This window comes from Lactuca sativa, chromosome 8 (genome assembly GCF_002870075.4).
Source record: "Lactuca sativa cultivar Salinas chromosome 8, Lsat_Salinas_v11, whole genome shotgun sequence".
NCBI lineage: Eukaryota > Viridiplantae > Streptophyta > Magnoliopsida > Asterales > Asteraceae > Lactuca > Lactuca sativa.
Genome location: NC_056630.2, coordinates 96,586,269 through 96,607,142, shown reverse-complemented (window position 1 = coordinate 96,607,142; position 20,874 = coordinate 96,586,269).

Sequence of the window (20,874 nt, the reverse complement as noted above, 5' to 3'; positions counted from 1 at the left end):
TCAAAGGGACTGGCGGAGTCATTGCCCTTTCGCAATGGTTCAAAAAGACGGAGTCGATTTTCGAGATCTGCTCCTGCCCAACAAGGAGCAAGGTCAAGTTTGCTGCTTGCACCTTCGAAGAAAAAGCCCTGCCATGGTGGAATAGTCATGTCAAGTCACTAACTCTTATAGTGGAAAACGACATGGGCTGGGAAACTCTAAAAGACCTCATGATCGAGGAATACTGCCCGCGAGGTGAAATCTAGAAGTTAGAACAAGAACTATGGGGCCTAACCATGAAGGGATCCGACATAGTTTCTTATACCGCCAGATTCAGCGAGCTGGTGGCCCTCTGTCCTAACATGGTTCCCACGGAGGGAAAGAAGATAGAGAGGTATATATGGGGGCTGTTGCCTCCAGTTCAGGGGAATGTTTTAGCTTCTAACCCCACTACCTTCGATAGTGCTAAGAGATTGGCACAACGTCTCATTGACCATGGGGTCCGTACCCCGTCATCAACAACAACCCTGGCCGTCTCCGAACCTTCCAAACTGTTGACAACAAGCGGAAGTTCTGGGATGACAAGAAGAAACAAAAAGCTGCCAAAAACCAACAGGTTATGGCGGTTCTTGCCGCGATAGCACCTGTCGCTGCTGCTCCAATAAAGCAGTACGTTGGGAACTTGACAAAGTGAAACAAATGCAGCTTCGACCACAATGGACCCTGCCGAGAATTGCAGTGTTCCAACTACAACAAGAAGGGACACACTGTCCGCTTCTGCAAAGCCACAACAAGGCCAATCAATCAACCAGGTTCCAGGATCTGGTGTGACCCAATCTTGTTATGGATGTGGCGAAGTGGGCCACTACAAAAGGGACGGCCCCAAGGCAGGAAATGCTGGTGGAGCAGGAAGAGTTTTGGCTATAGGCCACAAGGAATCAGTTGCTGACCCTACGGTGGTGACTGGTACGTTTCTCCTAGAAAACTCTTATGCATGCATACTATTTGATAGTGGGGCAGTGAGAAGTTTTGTGAACCAGAAATTTGCACACTTACTTAAACAACAACCACGCGCACTTAAAGAAGCATTCACTGTAGAAATGGCTAATGGGAAGACTGAGAGCACTAGTAGTATATACATAGGATGTACTCTAACTCTAGATAGCCATTCATTTCCAATCGACCTCATGCTGGTCTCAATTAAAAGTTTCGACGTCATCATCGGCATGGATTGGTTGAGTCTACACCGTGCTAACATCATGTGTTATGAAAAGGCTGTTTGCTTAATCTTCCGTTTAACGAAACTCTTATTATCTATGACAACAAACCCGACACAAGCCTTAGCATCATCTCAAGTATTCAAGCTCAAAAGTACCTACATAAGGAATATCGTGCATTCGTTGCACACGTTGTTGATAAGAGCAAAGAAACCAAAGACCTGAAAAACATTCCCATAGTATGCGACTTTCCCAACATCTTTCCAGAAGAACTACCAGGGTTAACTCCACAGCGACAAGTCGAGTTCAGAATCGACTTTGTTCCAGGAACTACCCCAGTAGCCAAATCGCCCTATCATCTAGCACCAGCTGAGATGCAGGAACTATCCGGTCAACTTAACGAACTGCTCAGCAAGGGCTTTATTAGACCAAGCTTCTCACCCTGGGGAACACCAGTCTTGTTCATCAAGAAGAAAGACGGATTGTTTCGTATGTGCATCCACTACATGGAGCTCAACAAGTTAACGGTTAAAAATTGTTACCCTTTGCCTCGCATAGACGATTTATTTGACCAACTGCAAGGGGCGTCTTAGTTTTCAAAGATTGATCTGAGGTCCGGGTATCACCAGTTGCGAGTGTTAGAGGAGGATGTTCCGAAGACAGCCTTCCGAACTCGTTACGGACACTACAAGTTCGTAGTGATGCCATTCGGATTGACAAATGCGCCCGCAATGTTTATGGACTTAATGAATCGGGTATGTCGTCCTTACTTGGATCAGTTCATCATCAATGAGATACTTTTCTACTCTTGAAGTAAGGAGGAACATAGTGATCATCTGCTGCAAGTCCTAGGAACCCTACGAACAGAGAAGCTCTACGCAAAGCTCTCTAAATGCGAATTTTGGATCAAAAGGGTCGAATTCTTAGGACACGTGGTTAGTGAAGAAGGAATCCACGTGGAACCTTCCAAAATTAAAGCCATTAAGAATTGGTCAGCACCGAAGAAGCCTACCAAAATTCGTCAATCTCTAGGCCTCGCTGGCTACTACCGCATATTCATACAGAACTTCTCGTGAATAGCGAAACCCCTTACAACACTAACTCAGAAAGGCGTGGCCTTTGACTGGGAAGAGAAACAAGAGAAGGCATTCCAAATGCTGAAGCGAGCCTTGTGCACCGCATCTATACTATCCCTCCCAGAAGGAATAGAAGGCTCCATGGTCTATTGTGATGCATCCAACCAAGGGCTCGGCTATGTCCTCATGCAACGAGGTAAGGTCATCGCATATGCCTCAAGGCAGCTGAAATACACGAGGTCAACTACACCACACACGATCTAGAATTAGGAGTAGTTGTGTTTTCCCTAAAGATCTGGAGACACTACCTGTATGGTACGAAAAGCACTATCTTTACAGTCCACAAAAGCCTACAGCACATATTCAACCAGAAGGAGCTCAATGTGAGACAACGACGGTGGGTTGAGCTACTCAATGACTACGAATGCGACATTTGTTATCATCCGGGTAAATCCAACGTAGTAGCAGACGCCCTAAGTCGGAAAGAATATTCAGGTCGAAAATTCAAGTCACTGACTATGACTATCCATTCGCATCTGTCCACACAAATTAAGGAGGCTCAGCTTGAAGCCTTAAAACCTGAAAATGTGGTAGGTGAATCCCTGTGAGGAATGGATAAGAACTTGGAAGTCAAGGGTGGCGGCACGTTGTATCTCATGGACAAGATCTGGAGACCAAAACACGGTGGCTTCAGAGACTTGGTCATGACCGAGGCGCTCAACACTAGATATTCTATCCACGCAAGTTCAGATAAGATGTATCTGAATCTTAAAAAGCTATACTGGTGGCTTAACATGAAAGTAGAGATTGTTACCTTCGTGAGTAAATGCCTTACTTGCTCAAAGGTTATGGTCGAATACCAGAAACCATCAGGTTTACTTCAACAACCGGAGATACCGGAGTGGAAATGGGAGTGGATTACTATGGACTTCATAACCAAGTTGCCCAAGACAACAGGTGAACTTGATACCATTTGGGTCATCATCGATAGATTGACCAAATCCGCGCATTTCTTACCAATCAAAGAGACTGACAAGATGGAGAAGCTTACAAGAACTTACATTAGGGAAATCGTACGAATACATGGTGTCCCTATATCCATTATCTCCGATATAGATAGTAGGTTCACTTCGAGGTTCTGGTAGTCGCTACAAAGTTCCCTAGGGACGAGGATGGACATGAGTACAGCCTACCACCCACAGACCGACGGACAAAGTAAGAGAACTATCCAAACACTAAAGGATATGTTGTGAGCCTGTGTGACCGACTTTGGGAAAGCATGGGATACCCATTTGCCTCTTGTCGAGTTCTCCTATAACAATAGTTATCACACGAGCCTAAAGGTTGCTCCATTTGAAGCCCTTTATGGCCGAAAGTGCAGATCCCCTCTGTGCTGGGATGAGGTGGGTAACACATAGTTAGATAAAGGACGGGTTCCTGACAGCGCTCTCACAGGTCCGAAGATCATTCGGGAAACGACGGAGAAAAATCGTTTGAATTTGGGAACGATCGAAAGCCTCTAGAGACCGACAAAAAAGCTACGCAGGCAAACGAAGGAAACCATTGGAATTCCAGGTGGGAGACCGCGTTCTTTTGAAAGTCTCACCCTGGAAGGGCTTGATACGCTTCAGAAAGCGTGGAAAGCTAACTCCAAGATACATAGGGCCTTTTAATATCCTTGCTAGAATCGGCCCCGTAGCTTACAAACTCAACCTACCTCGTGAACTCAGTAACGTACATTCTACATTCCACGTCTCGAACTTGAAAAAGTGTATGTCCGATGAGACTCTTGTTATCCTACTCAACGAGATCGAGATCAACGAGAGCCTCAACTTCGTGGAAGAACCTGTAGAGATCATAGACCGTGAGGTCAAACAGATGAAGCAAAGCTGCATCCCGATAGTGAAGGTTCGCTGGAACGCCAAGCGAGGACCGGAATTCACTTGGGAGCGCGAGGATCAAATGAAATTGAAATATCCTCATCTTTTCGCTTAGTTATTTGTAACTACATTATTGCTTAAACTCTAATTTCGGGATGAAATTCCCTCTAACGGGGGGATGATATGACAACCCAAAATTTCCATTTGTACAAACCCTACAGTCAAGCACTTCAAATAAAAGTCAAACTTATTTCTGCTAATTTTAGCCGGTTTAAAATCCGTTTGGGTGTTTTTAATATTAATTCTTCAAGCGAACAAATAAAAGGAAGTATTTTCTAGGATTATGGTGTAACAATAAAACAATTAACACCTTAATTAGGTGTTCACGGCCAAACATTAGGAGTTTGGGCCGTGAACCCCCCTTGGCTGTGAACTCATGCTTAAAGCATGAGTTTACTCCACACTTCCTCACTTCTCACTTCCAAGCTCAAGAACACCTACATTTCTCTCTCAAGTATCATAACATGTTTCTTCCAATCTTCCGAAAATGTAAGTGTTTCTTCTAGTGATTTTTTTGTTATCACACATTATCTAGTAGTTATACATGATTTCATCCATGAAATCTTCTTTTTTTCATAGATCTTCAAGTGTTCTTCATTTCACCAAGAACACCAAGAACACACACTAGTGTTCTTGGATCTTAAACTCTTTTACAAGCTCCCTATAAGTAAGTACACTCCTCTTAACTGGTTATATGCTTAGATTACTTGTTAAACTATTGAAAAACACCAAGAATGCCCAAGAACACATGGGTTTACGGCCAAGGCAACCTCCTTAGGCCGTAAACACCATTAGGTGGTGCATATGTTCCACCATTACTTACTTGGGCTTGGATATTGGACTAGAACCCTTCATACATGAGCTAAGGACCTTAAACTACGAAATGGTAGGAGTTACCATGGGTTTACGGCCGTAAACCCTAGGCCGTAAACTCCATAGGAGATGGTCCTTAGGCCGTAAACTCTAAAGCAAGGCCTTACACCCCTTTGATGCAACCCTGTGACCCTTTAACACTTAAACCAAGGTGCTTTCCACATTTTAGGGTGTTTATACTTGCTTAATGGGTGTTATAATCACTAATTAGATACATATATATGTCTTTATATGTTAAATAGGATCGTTGTGTGTGTACAAGTCTTCACTTGACACCCAACACCTTGTCCAACACTTCCATCCAAACCACTCACTACCGTTAAGTTCATACCCCTTAATCAACCTTTTAAATGTTTTTAAATGCTTTTATGGGGGGATACAAGTTGAATAAAACTAGTTATAATATCAATCACATGTGATTTATAACTTGCAAACAAATGGATTTACTATACTTTTAACTGCTTTGTCAACAAAACTACTTCAAAATGATTATCAAACACTTTTACATGTTAAGCGATTTATAAAACTTAGTTTTAGTTACCAAATCTTTACTTTCAATTCTTTAAACTTATATATTGCCAAATCATGTCTCATGCATATATAGTTATATAAATAAGGTTTGAAGGACTTAGGACTGATAACTCACTTTATTTCCTGTTCCTTATTTGGTTGTGGACTTAGAGTACCCTGTTGTTTGTTCGAATGTCGTTTGATCCTTAGTTATATATCATGTATATATGTGTAGATATAAAGCTTTTACTTTAGTTCCAATACTTTGAGTAGCAAAGGTGTATATACTAAGTCATTTATACAACATTATTAGTAAACTATAATAGGTATAGTTTAGAAGTATACTACTTATTATTCATAATACTATGAAACATATAAAGAGTCAGTTCAGACATGAGTCAATACATACTGTAAACAATACATACACTACACTATACAACTGAACACACTATAATCAGAGTCGGAGAGAACATACTACACATTAGAAAGAGAGAACATACACTAGTACATATTATTCATACACACTAAATACTAAACTAAAGTACATACTATGAAGAGAATCAGGGAGGACATACACTACACTAGTACATACAATACATGCATACTATAACAGAAATGTGAACCACTATTTTGGGGCATGGCAACACCTGCCATGGCTCATTTTGTATCCAGAATCTCCTGGAGGGAGAGAGTGAATTTGTGTATAGATCTATACTGGCACTACAAATAAAATGACATTTAGTGGCATAGAAAAAGTGCCACTAAAAACTGAAAAAGTGCCACTAAATATCCCCCGGGGAATCATCGACACAAAAAAAAGTGCCACTAGAAACGCTGCCACTAAAAGCCTTTGGTGGAACTTTTTTGTTGTGTTGCTGCAGCTCATTTGTTTTAGTGGCACTTTTCTATTATGGCACTATAGCAATTCTAGGTTTTAGTGGCACTATTTTTATGCCACTATTTAACTGCTAAAATAAATATTATTTTCATACTTTTAGTTACACCCTTTTTTAACACAAAATAATTATACTAAGAAATTTGGTTCGATTTTTGAAATTTTTAAGTAGAATATATAATAATATTAGGACAATTAAGATAATAAATGGAAAACATAATATCATTACTTCAATTAAAACTAAACTTGTCTAATAACAATATTCTTGTAACACCCGAATTCCCAGGTATGATATTTTGTTCTTTTATTTTTGGGTTTTGTGGGGGGAACTCGGCGAGTTGGCGTTTGGACTCGCCGAGTATGGTCGCGGATTTGTACGCGAGTTCACAGCTGGACTCGGCGAGTCCACGCGGTTTAATGAAACCCTAATTTTTAGGGTTTGAGACCTATTTAAAGGGCCTTATGGCCGTCATTTGCGGCCACCAACCCAGAAAGAAACCCCAAAGAGATCTAGAGCGTTTGTGAGGAAGGAGAGGCCAATCTTGATATTTGGTGGGTGTTTTTACAAGAAGGAAGTGTTTAAGGCAAGAGGAGGCTGAAGGAGGTGTGATTTTTGGTGGTTTTGAGCTCATAGAGATTGCATTGAGGTATTATTCTCGGACCTTCTTCAGTTTTGGTGTTGATTCTTAGTGTTAGGGTTTTCCTAACCCTTTTAGAGATTGATTAAGTGGTGTATTTGGTCCCTCCTCGAGTTTGTGTTCTGGATCTGGACCCAAAGAGGTCCAGAGACTTTAACCCTTGGAGCTTTATGAGTCATTTTGGAAGTCATGAGCTTGGAATGTCATTTTTGGGGCTAAATCACCATTTTGGACCATTTGTATGTTATATGTATGTCAAGGTCCGAACTTTACGTGATTATCATGCTTGGGGAGGCCAGATCTATGATTGTATGGAATAGATCTGACCTCAGAAGTTGTTTTGAGTTTGTGCATGGCATGAACTCGCCGATTCCCAAGAATAGACTCGACGAGTAGTATGAAGGTTGCCCGTTAATCACTCAGTGAGTGGACTTGATGAGTTGGGGGAATGACTCGGTGAGTCAGGGAGAGTCAGGGGTCTGAGTTCAAGTTGGAACTTGCCAAGTTATTCATGAGATTCGGCGAGTTGAGTCAGGGTGGCCCCGCGATTCATGCCAGGTGGAACTCGTCGAGTCAAGGGAAGTACTCGACGTGCCAAGAGAGAATCTAAGAGAGTCAGTGGACACGTGTAGACTCGCCGAGTCGCCCTTGTGCACTCGCCGAATCGGGTCAAGTTGACCGTTGACCTTGTTGACTTTTAGGGTTGAGTACAGTTGTATTTATGAGAGTATTACTTTATGTGATTAGGCGGAGGCTAGATCATACTTCTTCCAAGTCAGATATTTTCCGAGACATCGAGGTGAGTCTTCTCACTATACGTTACCTAGAGAGGTACTATGTGATAACCAGAGGGTCTTATGTGTTATGTATGAGATTATGTGCTATGTGATATTTGTATGTTGTATGATGATATAGACCGGACCGGAGGGTACAACGAGCTATGACCGGACCTAAGGGTCCAACGAGCTATGGGACTGGAGGGTCCCGCTGAGACACATTCTCCGGAGGGTCGTATTATAGCCTTGAGTGGCGTATGTGCTGTATGTGGTATGTTGGGGAACTCACTAAGCATTTATGCTTACAGTTGTTGTGTTATGTGTTTCAGGTACTAGTGATGAGCGCGGGAAGGCGCCGACATGATTCGTTCACACATGCATTGGAGTTTTTGTAGAGATTCTGGGGAAAAGTTTTGTGATAATAACATTTGATACAATGTGTTTGACATTATTTATGAATGAATGAATGTTTTAAAAATGAAAAATTATTTTGAAAATTTACGTTGTTACAAGTTGGTATCAGAGCCTTGGTTTGAGGGATTCGGATACATCTTCGGGCGTATTTGAACTCGCACTGAGGATTTGAGGAAAAATTTTGATACTGAAGTAAAACTTTTGAAAAGAGTAAAAAGAGTTTTGAGACAAACAGAGCAGAGCCATGTGTACGATCAGCCAGCGCCCGAACGGTGAATCCCCAAAAGTACCCTTACATTATGTGTTATGCATGCTAGAGTAGGCTAGGTGTACATATTAGGACTAGAGTGGCCTGATTTGTGATGCCTTAGCCTAGGAGATTTCTGCTGCTGAGATGCTTTGAGAGTAGAGTACTTGTAATCTAAGATCCAAGGGGGGAGGTCTTGGAGTGAATACTGATGCGGTGTGGTCAGTAGTATTGGGCCCGTACTACTGAAGACACCAGATCAGTGGTCATTCCAAGTAAGAATCTTTTGGACAATGGAGGACAAGTAGGGTTGCGTCATCGAGTATGTGTATGCTCGATCGAGTCTCTGATAATTTTTGTTGTATTTAAGAAGCATCATGGTTGGGACTCGACACACACCTGAGAGCAGTGGTGTTAACGACGAGGAGATCCGTCGATTGATTCATGAGGAGGTTGCTGCTGCCATTCGGGATGAGATTCCCGAGATGTTTGGGGACATCAAGACCACATTGATTGAGACTTTTGATGAGTAGTACGCAACATTGACTGAGGTTGCTGCAGCTGCAGCTACTGCTGCTGTTGTTGCTGCCAGACCTCAGGGAGGTGACTTGTTGTTGTTCCGGGAGTTCAGCAACGTGAAGCAACCAGAGTTCGACGGGACGCAAGAACCGATTGCCACTATGAGATGGATCTCTGACATCGAGGGATGTTTCTATACGTGCTCTTGTCCAGAGCACTTGAGGGTTCGGTTCGCCTTGAACCAGCTCTGCCTGGGAGCGAAGGATTGGTGGAAGTTCGTGACAGCGAACTTCACTTTGGCTGAGATTTCCGAGGTGACCTGGGAGAGGTTCACCGATATGTTTAGAGAGGAGTATTTTCCCCCGGTGGAGAGGGAACGATTGATTCAGGAGTTCTTGACCCTCAAGCAGGGTACTAATTTTGTGGCAGTCATCACCAGGAAGTTTCATGAGAGGGCAACGTTTTTCCCTGAGCAGGTGTTGTCTGAGCAGGCTCATATGAGCCGTTATCTGAGTGTGCTGTGGAGAGATATTCGGGAGTTCGTGGCGAACTCGACTTACCGGACATTTGCTGAGCTCCAGGCAAATGCCCGGAAGAGGGAGATCGAGTTGGAGACTCAGGCCAGGGAGGAGGCCGAGTCTCAGAGGATGGATCGGCGACCGGCTCAGTCTCAACCGGCAACCAAGCGGGCTAGACCCGCTGATTCGAGATCTGGTGGCGCGAAGGGCCTCACCTGTGGGAAGTGTGGTAAGAGTCACGAGGGGACGTGCAGGAATGGGGTGTGCTATAAGTGTAGGAAGGAGGGGCATATCGCGAGGGATTACCCCAAGGGATTTTCGGTGTGCTTTCATTGCAACCAGACTGGCCATCGGAAGGCCGAGTGCCCGCAGCTTCTTCAGGGATCAGCGCAGGGATCTGCGCCTGCTGCTAGGGTTATCGAGGTTTAGCCGGTGAAGGTCGAGGCCCCGAAGGCTCGTGGGAGGGCATTTCAGTTGACCGCGGAGGAGGTCCGCGCGGCGCCCGATGTTGTGGCTGGTATGTATTTTCTTTTCATCTTTTATTTGAGTTGAGTTTTTATGCTTATATGATGATATGATATACGCAGGTACTTTTCTTGTGAGTTCTGTGCCTGCGTTGGTATTATTTGACTCGGGTGCGAGTCGGTCGTTTGTTTCCATAGCATTTAGTCAGCATATTAGTGTCCTTCGAGAGGTGTTGGATCGGCCTCTGCGAGTTTCCATAGCTGATGAGCGAGTAGTGTATGCTTCGGATGTGATTCGGGGATGTGTCCTAGAGATCTTCGGTGTGGAGTTCCCGATAGATCTGGTTTCGATCGTGATGGGGGACGTGTGTGTTATAGTGGGTATGGATTGGTTGAGCCGATATAGAGTTGTGATAGATTGCGAGCGTCAGTTGGTGACAATTCGAGACCCTAGTGGAGGAGTTCTTACAGTGCACGGCGAGGGTACACGTGCGGGGTCAGCATTTTGTTCAGCCGCCAGAGCGAGACAGAGTCTACATCAGGGCTGTAGAGGATTTGTGGCATATGTGTTGGATGCGAGGGTTGTTTCAGAGAGACCGAAGTTGGTGGATGAGGTTCCGATAGTACGCAAGTTTCCGGATGTGTTTCCAGAGGAATTGTCGGGTGTGCCTCCGGAGAGGCAGGTAGAGTTCGGTATTGAGTTGGTTCCAGGAGCTGCGCCTATCGCTAAGGCGTCGTATCGCCTTGCGCCTCCGGAGATGCAAGAGTTATCCTCGCAACTTCAGGAGCTGCTGGGGAAGGGGTTTATCAGGCCGAGCAGTTCGCCATGGGGGGCGCCTATCCTTTTTGTCAAGAAGAAGGATGGCTCGCTCCGGATGTGCATTGATTATCGCAAACTGAATAAGCTAACGGTCAAGAACCGTTACCCATTGCCGAGGATCGATGATTTGTTTGATCAGTTGCAGGGAGCATCTTGGTTCTCTAAGATCGATTTGAGGTTGGGGTATCATCAGGTGAGGGTGCGGGAGGAGGACGTCCAGAAGACAGCATTCCAGACTTGTTATGGGCATTACGAGTTCGTAGTGATGCCTTTCGGACTCACCAATGCACCGGCGGTGTTCATGGATCTCATGAACAGGATGTGCAGACCGATGTTGGATCGCTCAGTGATCGTGTTCATCGACGACATTTTGGTGTATTCGAGATCCAGAGAGCAGCATGAGGAGCATTTGAGGGAGATCCTCGGAGTTCTGAGATCAGAGAGGCTTTATGCCAAGTTCTCCAAATGTGAATTCTGGCTACGAGAGATTCAGTTTCTGGGACACCTCGTTAACCAGAATGGGATATTGGTCGATCCGGCCAAGATTGAGGCGGTCATGAGATGGGAGGTGCCGAGGTCACCCACCGAGATCAGGAGTTTTCTGGGTTTGGCCGGCTATTATCGGAGATTTATTAAGGATTTCTCCAAGATCGCCGTGCCACTCACCAAGTTGACCCGGAAGGGTGTTGCGTTTTCTTGGGGTCCAGAACAGCAGACGTCGTTCAAGATAGTTCGCCAGAAATTATGCGAGGCCCTAGTGTTGGCCCTTCAGGAAGGGATGGAAGATTTTGTGGTATATTGTGATGCATCGATATCCAGATTGGGAGCGGTGCTTATGTAGAGGGGGCATGTGATTGCATATGCATCGAGGCAGCTTAAGCCTCATGAGTCGAGATACCGCACTCATGATTTGGAGTTGGGAGCGGTAGTGTTCGCTCTCAAGATCGGGCGACATTATCTGTATGGGGTTCGGTGTACGATATACACGGACCACAAGAACTTGAAGTATTTGATGGATCAGCCCAACCTGAATTTGTGCCAGAGAAGGTGGTTGGACGTGGTCAAGGATTATGATTGTGAGATCCTGTACCACCCGGGCAAGGCTAATGTGGTAGTCGATGCATTGAGTCGTAGGGAGGAGGGCGCCCCAATTCGAGATGTTTGTTTGAGATTGTCAGTGATGACCCCGGTGTTGGATGCTATTCGTGGGGCCCAGGCTGAGGCTGTTGACCGCTCAGAGTCGTCAGAAGAGTTATGTGGACAGACGCCGGTCCGAACTCAAGTTTCAGGTCGGCGACTTCGTGCTCCGGAAGGTCTCTCCTTGGAAAGGAGTGATCCGATTCAAGAAGAGGGTCAATTTGGGGCCCCGATATATTAGACCTTTCAGGGTGATCGCAAGGGTAGGCAGGGTAGCCTATCGTTTGGAGTTGCCAGCAGAGTTGGGTCAGATTCATGACACTTTCCACGTGTCGCAGTTGCGAAAGTGTATTGCCGACGACTCGACAGTGGTGCCATTAGAAGATATTCAAGTGGATGCGAGCCTGAATTATGCCGAGAGACCGGTGGCGATCAGGGATCGGAAGATCGAGGTTTTTAGGAACAAGGAAGTGCCGCTGGTGCAGGTCAAATGGCAACATCGGAAAGGGTCAGAGTTGACTTGGGAACCGAAGCGTGAGATTCGAGAGCAGCATCCGAAGTTGTTTGCAAAGTGAGACTTCGAGGGCGAAGTCTGATTCTAGTGGGGGAGAATTGTAACACCCGGATTCCTAGGTATGATATTTTCTTCTTTTATTTTTGGGTTTTGTGGGGGGAACTCGGCGAGTTTGCGTCTAGACTCACCGAGTATGGTCGCGGATTTGTACGCGAGTTCATAGCTGGACTCGGCGAGTTCATGAGTGGACTCGGCGAGTCCATGCTGTTTAATGAAACCCTAATTTCTAGGGTTTGAGACCTATTTAAAGGGCCTTATGGCCGTCATTTGTGGCCACCAACCCCAGAGAGAAACCCTAAAGAGATCTAGAGAGTTTGTGAGGAAGGAGAGGCCAATCTTGATATTTGGTGGGTGTTTTTACAAGAAGAAGTGTTTAAGGCAAGAGGAGGCTGAAGGAGGTGCGATTTTTGGTGGTTTTAAGCTCATAGAGATTGCATTGAGGTATTATTCTCGGACCTTCTTCAGTTTTGGTGTTGATTCTTAGTGTTAGGGTTTTCCTAACCCTTTTAGAGATTGATTAAGTGGTGTATTTGGTCCCTCCTCGAGTTTGTGTTCTGGATTTGGACCCAAAGAGGTCCAGAGACCTTAACCCTTGGAGCTTTATGAGTCATTTTGGAAGTCATGAGCTTGGAATGTCATTTTTGGGGCTAAATCACCATTTTGGACCATTTGTATGTTATATGTGTGTCAAGGTCCGAACTTTACGTGATTATCATGCTTGGGGAGGCCAGATCTATGATTGTATGGAACAAATCTGACCTCAGAAGTTGTTTTGAGTTTGTGCATGGCATGAACTTGCCGAGTCCTAAGAACAGACTCGGCGAGTAGTATGAAGGTTGCCCGTTAATCACTCAGTGAGTGGACTTGCCGAGTTGGGGGAATGACTCGGTGAGTCAGGGAGAGTCAGGGGTCTGAGTTCAAGTTGGAACTCGCCGAGTTGTTCTTGAGATTCGGCGAGTTGAGTCGGGGTGGCCCCGCGATTCATGCCAGGTGGAACTCGTCGAGTCAAGGGAAGTACTCGACGTGCCAAGAGAGAATCTAAGAGAGTCAGTGGACACGTGTAGACTCGCCGAGTCGCCGTGTGCACTCGCCGAGTCGGGTCAAGCTGACCGTTGACCTTGTTGACTTTTAGGGTTGAGTACAGTTGTATTTATGAGAGTATTACTTTATGTGATTAGGCGGAGGCTAGATCATACTTCTTCCAAGTCAGATATTTTACGAGACATCGAGGTGAGTCTTCTCACCATACATTACCTAGAGTGGTACTATTTGATGACCAGAGGGTCTTATGTGTTATGTATGAGATTATGTGCTATGTGATATTTGTATGTTGTATGATGATATAGACTGGACCGGAGGGTCCAACGAGCTATGACCGGACCTAAGGGTCCAACGAGCTACGGGACTGGAGGGTCCCGCTGAGACACATTGACCGGAGGGTCGTATTATAGCCTTGAGTGGCGTATGTGCTGTATGTGGTATTTTGGGGAGCTCACTAAGCATTTATGCTTACAGTTGTTGTGTTATGTGTTTCAGGTACTAATGATGAGCGCGGGAAGGCGCCGGCATGATTCGTACACACACGCATTGGAGTTTTTGTAGAGATTTTGGGGAAAAGTTTTGTGATAATAACATTTGATACAATGTGTTTGACATTATTTATGAATGAATGAATGTTTTAAAAATGAAAAATTATTTTGAAAATTTACGTTGTTACAATTCTTAATATTTAAAACACAAATCTATTCAAAGAGTTTAATGTGTCTAAATGTTATCCTAATATTCAGAACATAATACTATAGAACTAAAATATTTGTTGATGAAGAAACACGAAACTTGATTGACCTCAAACTTCGTATAAATGCTCATCTTGAATATTCTTCTGAGCAAAGAGTGTTGGATTAGTGTCTAAGTCCATAACTATTTTGGTATGTACTTAACCTGATTATGCATGGTCCTTTTGGGTTGCCTTCACTATAGCAATATGTGAGATGAATTAAGGAGAAAAAGGTTTAATTATGATTTATTAATATATGATAAGAATAATATATTAAAGGAGAAATCATGTTTAATTAATATTAGTCAAGAATTAATTAAGAATTAATTTTGTGGCTAAAAGAGATTAATTAAACTTAGGGGACTAGATTTGTAATTATAAGATAATTGCAATTGGGCTATGGATTACTTAAAAATATATAGGTTGGACGAATTCTATGGGGAAGTCCATTAGAAATCGTCCAAGGGATATGTTAAAGGAATCCATGGGCTGCTTAGGGCTGGAAGCCCATTAGAAATCGTCCAAGGGATATGTTAAAGGAATCCATGGGCTGCTTAGGGCTTAAGCAGTCAGATTAGGGTTTCCTAGTTGAAAACCCTAATAGCCTACCTATATAAAGGATCCCTATTGCCCCAAAAACGTGGCTAAGACTCCCTCTAGGGTTTGTGGACGTTTTTGGCTGCCTCCTCTCTTCTCCTCTTCATCCAAGTTGCTCTTGGTGTTTGTGACTCCATTAGAGGTGCAACATTTGAGGCACTAAGCTTTCTGAAGCCAAGGATTGATTGTTATTGCTATATAACAATCAAAGGTAAGATCTAAACCCTATTTTATGTTAATATGATTAATTGTATGCTAGATCTAGGGTTTATAGCTTTGGGTATTCAATTGCATGTTCATTAGACTAGTGTAGTTTCATTGATCTAGTGTAGTTCGTTAAAGAGTACTATATGATGGATCACGACGTGACCCTCATTGATCTCACATATTTGCTTATAGCTGTTGAATCAGCAATGATTTGGCGTGCTGGTCAAGCAAATTTGTCTGGTGAGTTAAACTCCCAAACTGCAATGGATACTGGCTTCATCGGAAGTCTAAAAGGAACTAAGTCTATGATTGTCCAATGTGTTGTGCCAAAGGAGTCCATATGCTTTTATTGCCAAGAGAAGGGGCATTGGAGACGAAGTTGCCCTATTTACCTAAGAGATATAAGAGATGGGAGAGTCAAAACGTATGGCTCTACTTCAGGTGAAATCCATTAACTAACTCTTTTAAGTTCCTATTCTAGATTCTTAATACATGATGTGATAAGATTACATTTTGATGTCTTATAGGATTGAAGAAAAGAGAGGAAGCTTAAGGGAAGAAGTGAGCTGAATCTAATCGTGAAGAAATGGATTTCAATCGCATTGCTTGAAGATTGGATTCTTGAGCTACTACTTGGAGTTAGAATAGATTGCTAAGAAATATGTATTTACATAGTTTTTCAATTGAATTGCATTGTAAGGACAAATTTTTCCACAATAAAATAAATTTTGATTTTATATTATTTATTTATCCCCTCAATGGCGTGTATGAAAAATTAATGTTTGAAGGTTTCTATTATTAGCAATTACGGATTTGATTCTTAATTATGTTATTTGTGGAAATGTCGAGAATTTACCAAATAGGGAGAGTTTCTCATCGCCCAAGTTTCAATTGGACAGAAACTTGGAATCATACAACTTGGTTGCATGATGAATGAGAGACTCCATATTTTGGAAATTAGACTAATTCTTTGACAAAGTGTCAAGTGAAGGACTAGGAGATCGAGTACACAAAGTTGTGTGTTGATCAAGTCCACCATATGAGTAACAAAGATATTCGTCATGATTTACTAAGCTTTAGTAAATATGATTATACTTATGAGATTAAGTGTAATTCTGAGTTGATTGAAAGAGTTTCAATAAATAGCAGAACGAATAAAGAAGAATCAAGTAGGCAGAAAGATAAAAGTTTCTCTAATCTAAGAAGAATGGAGAGTACCTTTTATTGTGTTTTATGATAAGTCTTAATGATTATGAACCATTTCTCAGTTGATCCTCTAAGTGAGTCTTAGTACATTTGTATGTCTAAGAAGAGGAATCGAGAATTGTGGAAATGGTTAAATCAAGAAGTCAATCATACTTTGTTCCAATATCAAGTCTTAGAGTTATACTCAAAGATTGAGAATTAAGTGACAAGTCTCAAGAAGGTTTATAACACTCAACAAATGTGGAATTTGGAAAAGTTTTTTTTTATTCTTGCACATTTGAAATTGGTAAGTTTTATTGTCTTGGATAAGACAAAGACCAACTAGGACCAATTATGTGAAGTGTTTTGTCTTGATAAGAACTACACTAAATCTTGAATATTTGTTTTGTAAGGGATGTTTCTTGACAAGAGAATCTTATATGTCAAGGAGTCAGTGGGAGTCTTAATGGTCTTGAAAGGTTTCAAAACAAATCAAGAATAAACCTTATCGATCATCACTAGCACACGACTTGAGGTTTACAACCTATCGTGTTGACATTATTTTGTTTCTGTGCCATTCTAATTGAATTAACTATGCATGTGAGTTCTATGAGTTCTCATTTGAATGCATAAAGAAAAAGCACCTTGATCGATGAAAAGTACATTGATATGTAAGGATAAGTTGCTGAACTACTTGGAAGACATGGTGGGCACTCATGTTACCATATGGCAACAAATCAAGATTGAGAAAGTTCGGTCCTTATGAGTTTGGATTTGTCGCAAACTTTGGTTTTGGGAAATTCACATGGATAGGAACTCATACATCATAAAATCTAAGTGTCATAAGATTACCTCCTTCATGAAAATGACTGTGAGGAAATGCTTTCACTAAGAGAGATTTTAAGAAGATAGTAATTGTGAAAAAAAATTGTATTCTTGAATTCAATTATGGTTACGGTATCCCTTTCCATAATTCGAATTGTGAGATTTGGCAATTAGTCTGAATTGTTTAGACACGCATATGAGCTATCTAAGGCAAATGTTGTGCTTGTATGATTATTAAGGCAAGTTAAGCTGTTTTCAGAATACATGTCAAAGCTAGTGGGAGCATAAGTGTTATGCTTATATGATAATAATCATCATGATAATGGGAGCATAAATGTTGTGTTTGTATGATTATTAAGGCAAGTATTGCAAGTTAGAAATATTAATTATAGAAAACAAGAGTTATACTTTACAAAGTCATAAGGGTTGAAAAGTTGTTTTGCTATAATTAAAGGAGAGAACATTGTACTTCGTTTCAAAATCTAAAGCTTAGATTGAGAAATTTTAATAAATTTAGTCAAAGGATACATAGTATGTTCTTAAATTTCGATTATGATTACGGTATCCCTCTTCGTATTTCGAATTGTAAGAACGTGACACGTAAACTATTATGGCAGAAGATTGATAAAGTATCGTATCTTTATGTAAGACATTATGCATCGTGTCCCATACGCTTCGGGTATAGGATTGACTGCAAGTGCTATTATATTATACCATTCTACAATTTTCCAAATGTCTAGCGCATTTAGAGGGAAAAAGGACAAGAATCGGTTTTGACTAAGATAATTAAACATTTATCAAAGGACTGGTCACTTGTGAGTAGTTAGAAGTATGGTATTGGATGGACCATATCGACATTATTATGAATAGATAAGATTCTATTAAGTATGAGTTGTCATATGTCAAATATCGAAATGTTTCCATATTGGGAGTTGGATATTGAGAATCTATGTCTAGATTAGAAACTTTTATGCAAGAAGGATGTTCAAAGGAATGTACTTTGACTGAGAGACATCATATCTATAGAATTTTTTCTGATAGAGATTTGGCCAAGTCTTGATGATTTTGAGCTATGACTTTACGAAAGGATCATTGCATAAAATGTTAGAATCTAGCATATTCTATAAGTAGGAAGAATTTGATATTCTTACACTTGTGATAAGGATTGGGAGTTGTGAAATGAGTATGATTGGAAATGTATTCATTTGATCTATTTCACAAAGTAAGGACCGTAGGTAAACATTGTGTGCATGCTGAGAGCATGGGACAAGTGTAGTAATAAGTTAATTAACAGAAACAACATATAATGAGTAATCAATATGGTAATGAATAAAAGGTGTTTTATTTATACTCAAAGGTTTAGGACCATATAGGATCAGTATTATTCTTGTGTTTCACTTTGCATGTTTTGACTTCCTGAATAATTAACTATGTCAGAATAATCAAATTATTTGAATGGTCCACAGTCGTTCATATGTTGGAAGTAGGTATGAATGAAGACTGTCATGAATTGGTTTGTAGATTGTCTAAAGTGTATTAGACATAGTGAAGGTTAGCTGCAACGTTTGTGAGTGCTTATGAATATGATTTTGAGCATTGGATTAAATCCACGCTCGCAAGAATCACTTCATGGATTTTATCACGAGTGATTGCGAGTCGATAATATTGTATATTCTTGAAACTGAGACGTGTGAGTTGTTACTTGTTGGTTGGTTGCACATTGATGATAAGTAAACGCACTAGTAACTTGGTGTTATAAAACTTATTGTTGTGTTTGATTCAATCATTAAATGCAAGCGAGCATGTGGGTCAAAGTTTATCCATTCCTTTTACCCAAAGTAGGATAAAAGTGATATATGTGGGCCCCTCGATGATTTAGTGATGACACCTTAAGCGCTTGGCCAAGCCGAGACTAGGTTGATGTGTTCAATTGTATTCTGTTGGATTAGTGTCTAAGTCTATAACTATTTTGGTATGTACTTGACCTGATTGTGCATGGTCCTTTTGGGTTGCTGTAACGCCCGTAGATCAGGGCTAGTTAATTTAGAGACGATAAGCGTCAAACATGACGTTTTTTGGGAAAGATTATTTAAAAGGATTAATCTTAACTAAGATGTAGTTTATGTTACGAGGTTTCCGAATATATAAAGAACGCCAAAATCCGAGTTATAACGAAGAAGTTATGACTTGTCGAAGTTTCGCGACAGAACCGGCACAACACAACGCGACGTAAATAGTGAATTTACGTTAGAGCGATATTTATCCAAAACAATCTAAATGAGAATTGAAGATCTCATCGATAGTAGTGCAACGACGGAAAGACGGACGAAAACGGACGTCAAACGAAGGAGTTATGAGTTTATAACGGAGTTTTCCTGTCCCGGCCTACTAAAAATAATATATAAGTAATATAATTATAATATATTAAAAATAAATTCAAATTTATCCAATGGAGTCTAAACTATAGTTGTAGAGCATAATCTCACCTTCGCGTCGATATAAAGAACGTCGAAAACGAAGTTCGTATACAAAAGTTATGAATTTCTGAAGTTCAGGGCGTGAAACCCCAAAGCTGTCAGATACCACGACGTGGCAAGCAGTGCCACGATGTGGCCAATCTTCTGACACCTCCGAGAGTCCCCCAGATGCAACTTGCGATGACACATGCAGTGACGACCAAGCCCACGATGTGGAAAAAGGTGCCACAACGTGGCAAGGGCCAATTTTGCCCTATAAATAGATTTGAAGGGCCAGCCGAGTTTGGTTGCTCATTCTCTCATCTCTCACCTATATTGCATCGATTTACATGCAAAGATACACCCCCAAATCCCCGGTATCATCCCGAGACCCAAAGCAAGTCCCGAAGCCTGAAGATCCCGAGAAGTGCAATTCCCGAGTCGAAGCTTTGCCCACGAGGAGCCTGGTTTTTGTGAAGATCTTCCAGATCAACCAAAGAATACTACTTTTGCAAGTCGTAGTGTTGTCCGATCATCTTCTGATCAAGTGAGTGTGTGGTCACTTTCTTCTAACACATAAATATTAAGTATTTGCTATGAAATACGTGCTATGTGTATAATATAAAGTTGTTTATATGTGTGAGTGTATAGTCCTTTTCATAACACGATTTTAATACATGTATTGTTTTAATGTATTAAGTATATGTTTTGGGCGAGTATGTGATCACTTTCTTCTAACACATATATATTAAGTATTTGCTATGAAATATGTGCTATGTGTTTATACATTGTTGTTTATTTGAGATGAGTGTGGAATGGATGTTTTATATAGGTGTTAAATGAGTTAATCTGTATATGTATTTTGTATCTACAAATATGTTGGGTAGGACATGGGTAGATGAGATAGTTGGTGTAGGATAAAAGATGAGTTGAATAATAAGATCAAAAGGTTAGCTTTAGATTCATGAGTAGGGATCAGGAATAGAGATAAACCTATTAGTAATCCATTGGCATGTATTGCGAGAGGGATCTCGAGTATGATACTGTCAATAAGCAAGATAAACCTGTTAGTAATCGATTGGCATGTATTGCGAGAGGGATCTCGAGTATGATACTGTCATTAAATAAGATAAACCTGTTAGTACTCCATTGGCATGTATTGCGAGAGGGATCTCGAGTATGATACGGTCAGTAAATAAGATAAACCTGTTAGTAATCCATTGACATGTA